The sequence below is a fragment of the Tachysurus fulvidraco genome, chromosome 1 (assembly GCF_022655615.1).
Source record: "Tachysurus fulvidraco isolate hzauxx_2018 chromosome 1, HZAU_PFXX_2.0, whole genome shotgun sequence".
In the NCBI taxonomy this organism is placed as follows: domain Eukaryota; kingdom Metazoa; phylum Chordata; class Actinopteri; order Siluriformes; family Bagridae; genus Tachysurus; species Tachysurus fulvidraco.
In genome coordinates, this window is record NC_062518.1 from 19361732 (window position 1) to 19366235 (window position 4504).

The following is a 4504-nucleotide window of genomic DNA, read 5'->3' on the forward strand; positions in this document are numbered from 1 at the left end:
ATTATCAAAAAATAAAAAATTAACTCCTCCTAGGGCTTTAGAGCCACATGCACCAAATTCGGATATGTTGTAGACCCTGGACTGAAGTTTGTTGCTATTATTTTTCTAAGCTATCCGAGTATGGTACTTCCGGTACCGGGTCTCAAATTGGCCTTTTTTCCAATAGACTTCCATTCTAAATTTTGGAGGATTATAACTCGGCAAGCTTTCGAACTATCTACACCAAACTCGGCCAGCTCTTTTAGGGTGATACTCTGAACAAAGGTTTAAATCGGTGTACCGACTGGCCTTTCGGTTGTGCCGTAGCCCTGCCCCCAAAATATGCAAAATCAAAAAACTTTTTACAAAATGGACATGCGACATATCAAAACACTCAGAACAATGAGGAGAACTTCCTCAAGAGTATTCGGATGACATCACATACTCGTCTCTACTTGCCTCCAAATGTTTTGGCACCCTAGCTTTCTGTCTACTTGCTTCCAAAATGTCCACTCGCCTCCAAAAAGCACCGTCCTATGCGAATACTTGCCTCGTCAAAGCCAACATCAAAGTTTGTCACGACAAACTTTACAAATCTAGTTCCATTTTATTATTCCATTTTAAACTTATTATATTATTTGATCTCAGACTACAATAGATATAATACATCTGACAATTCCTTGCCTTTTCTCTTGGTGGTTTATTTCTTTTTTCTTTTTTTTTAAACCTGTGCTGATTTTATATACCTCCATCTGGCAGATTTCACATCCTCTCAGTGTGGTGCGAAGCCGCGGCAAGACGGAAGTTCACCGTGCTGCAGAGAAACATCTCGCACTGCAATCTCACCGAAAATCTCTCCTTATCTCTGATCTGATATTTTCCCCCTCCAAACGGAGCCTGCATGTTGACCCCCAAGTGCTGATTCTCATCCAAAATCATTATGTCTATTATCTCCTGAGCTACGACTGGCTGATCTATTGGGGGGAAAAAAGAAGTGTAGATGAGATGGAATGCTCTCGAAAGAGGCTCAACTATGAATATATTCAAAATCTAATAACTCTCCTCTTTTTCTCTCTTCGCCTTCGGAATTTAAACGAGTTTTTCTTCCGAGCAACAACACATCAGTTACACAAATACACGTCTCACCCGTGTGCTGCAACCCGTGTTACCTGGGAGTGCAAGTTTAAAGTGTAAAGTTTTCACACCTTTAGCACAGAGATAAACGTGTGCGGCCGCAGAGCAGGAGATCGAACCGCTCTGTGGGTCTGTGGGTCTCTACCTTCATGCCTTCACCACGTGGATCAATTCTTAAATGTTTTATTACAGACAAAGTGTCTCTTTACCATTAACTTTTCATTTACTCCACGCTCGCCAGACACGCTGTGAGATTCAGAACTGTGTCTGCTGTTTCCCCCTTTATATATTTGACTTTCAGCAAAAACAGTGCAGAATAATTGTTTAAAAAACTCTTGTACAGCAATTGAAGGAATGATTTTCTTTTAAAATGTACTCCGATGTTTTTGTTGTAATATATAAAATAAATAATTCATACTCTGGCTGCCTGCATGTCCATCTGTCTGTCTATCCATTTCTCTCTCTCTCTCTCTCTCTCTCTCTCTCTCTCTCTCTCTCTCTCTCTCTCTCTACTTCCCTCCCTAAATAAATATATATGTCTGTCTGTCTGTCTGCCTGCCTATCCATTTATCTGACTCTCTCTCTCTCTCTCTCTCTCTCTCTCTCTCTCTCTCTCTCTCTACTTCCCTCCCTAAATAAATATATATATATATGTCTGTCTGTCTGTCTGTCTGCCTGCCTATCCATTTATCTGATTTCTCTCTCTCTCTCTCTCTCTCTCTCTCTCTCTCTCTCTCTCTCTCTCTCTCTCTCTCTCTCTCTATTTCCCTCCCTATATAAATATATATTTCTGTCTGTCTGTCTCTCTGATCTACGCCTGGCTATCCCACTCATAAATATTCTGGCCGTTGCCAAGGTAACAGCGCTCTTATCTTATTGAATTAAAAAGTATAATATTAACTGATACAACTCCATAATTACTGGCACCCTTAAACAAAACAAGCTGAAATATTTGATTAAATAAATAAAATAAAATAAAATAAAATAAAATAAAATGAATCATCATCAAAGGGACGTTGTCCAGTTTAACTCTTTTCTGAAGTGGTGCATTTTATCTGGAAAAAACAAAAACAACAATAACAACAATAACAATATATTGGCAGAATATCTCAGAATTCTTTTAATTTTTTTTATACAGGACTCTTCGAGTTTGAATCCGTTAAACATCACAAACAGTAGTGATAGCTTTGGAGTTGACGGGTCTGATGGTTCGTGCAGGATGGATCACATTGTGCTCTAGTGAATGCATCATCCTCCAGACCTACACTTCACTCCTCTGAGCAAGCTTTGGGCGAAAAACACGTTTTTTTATTCCCCACCCCAACACAACCCCCTCCCCACCATCACCACCACCACCACGCACGTTTTGGCTTCTATCAGTGAGACTCAGAGATTTGGCAGGAACACAAGAACACTTGGCTGACATTAAAGGCTTCTCAATAAGGAAAGCTCAGATTGTCTTGTTTTCCCCAGAAGCTGACGCTGCATCAACAGAGTCTCCACTTTTTACTAAAATCGGTCAAGCTGCGACGTGAAGCTCTCTCACACACAAACACACACACACACACACACACACACACACACACACACACACACACACACACACACACACACACACACACACACACACACAGAAATCGTCAACGGCTCTTGTTTGTGTACGGGGCAAAAAGGAGGAGTGGTTAACGATGCAGCTTTCTTCCTTTACTAAACCGTGCCCTTAAAACTCTTGAAGCCATTTTCAAATACGCTAGCTTTTAGTCAGATAAGGAATTTTTTACCTCAGAACACTCTCTTTGTTTATTTGCATCTAAAATAGTTATCGATATTATCTTAAAAGCTGAGGAAGAAATGTATTAATTCCTGAAATTCGATTGACGTACGATTGCTAATAATATGTATCAATCGATGGTCTGATTGTATGTAATATGCTTGGAGATGTCATGTTCTTGCCTGATAGGAATGGAGCCTGATGGTTCTGCAGATTCATGTTGTTCTTTCTGAGATGCTTTTCTAGTCACCATGGTTGTAAAGAGTAGATATCGGAGGTCCTGGGCATTTCGCCTCAATTCTCTCAAATCTCATCATCAAGAAGTTTCCCCCACCGACAGCACTGCACAACAACGTAATTGTACTGACAAGCTTTTCATGCTGCTCTCTCAACTCTCAAATACGTATTACAATCTTTGGAGGGAAAATAAAGTTTTCCAACACTGAATTGCTTTCTCGTTAATAAACGCAGCATTTTGTCGCAGACACCCACAGTTCATTAATCCTACATGCTGTATTTTAATTTGTTCTACTTCTTATAAACAAAGCTGTGAACGCGAGCTCACAGAGCTTTTATCGAGCCTTTATTAAACCACCTGTTTTTCTGCTTTGGCACCGTTACCACCCACATGTCAAGAAGCTTAATTGATATAAACCAATATGTTCTCATTCATGACTGAAGTAACGTAGAACTTCATTCGGAGAGAAGCGGCTCGCGTCCGCGTTACGTTTTCGTCCGGTTGATGAACTCCTGCAGACATAACGGAACAGTTTGCGGAAGAACCAGATACGGGTTCGATTGTCAGGGTGCACATACTTTTGGAAATGGCGTGTACCTAACCTAGTTAGTATCTAGAATAGAAAAATAACAGCTACTATATATTAAACCAGTCCTGGACAAGCAATGAGTGACTTTACTAATCAAATAATGAAAAAACAACAACAAGTGATTAAAACTAAACTGTTTTAATTGGCTAATTAGCTAAATACATTAAAACACCATGAATTAGCATTTTGTAATTAAATTATAATAATTTCCCAATGAACAGAACTTTTGGGATCCATTTTATACTTTTAAACAAAAGACATTTTAATATGCAAAAAAACAAAAAAAAACAACAAAAAAACCAGATGTTAGCGTCTTATATTAGCTTCTCAAGAATCGATTACGTGATCTAATTAACGCATCCTATTGGATACAACACGGAGTTTTCAGCTTGGCATGAGCACAAAAAAAAAAGAAAAAAAAGTAAATATTAACCAAACGTGGATTTGTTAGGATTTGTTTTTCGTCTGGGTTTTAAACGGTGGAAGAGGCGAGTTGTATTTTTTTTTAAAAAAAGTTATGCAAAAATTTACATTTTAATAATAATAATAATAATAATAATAATAATAATAATAATAATAATAATAATAATAATAATAATAATAATAAAGACATTTTGCATTTAACTCAGCGGGCTTTGAGACCATGAAGCGAGCTAACATCTGCTTCACCGCTCGAGCTCCAGTGAAGGATGAGAAGTGAGGCAGAGGCGCGAGCGCGCGCGCACGCACACACACACACACACACACACACACACACACACACACACACACACACACACACACACACACAGGC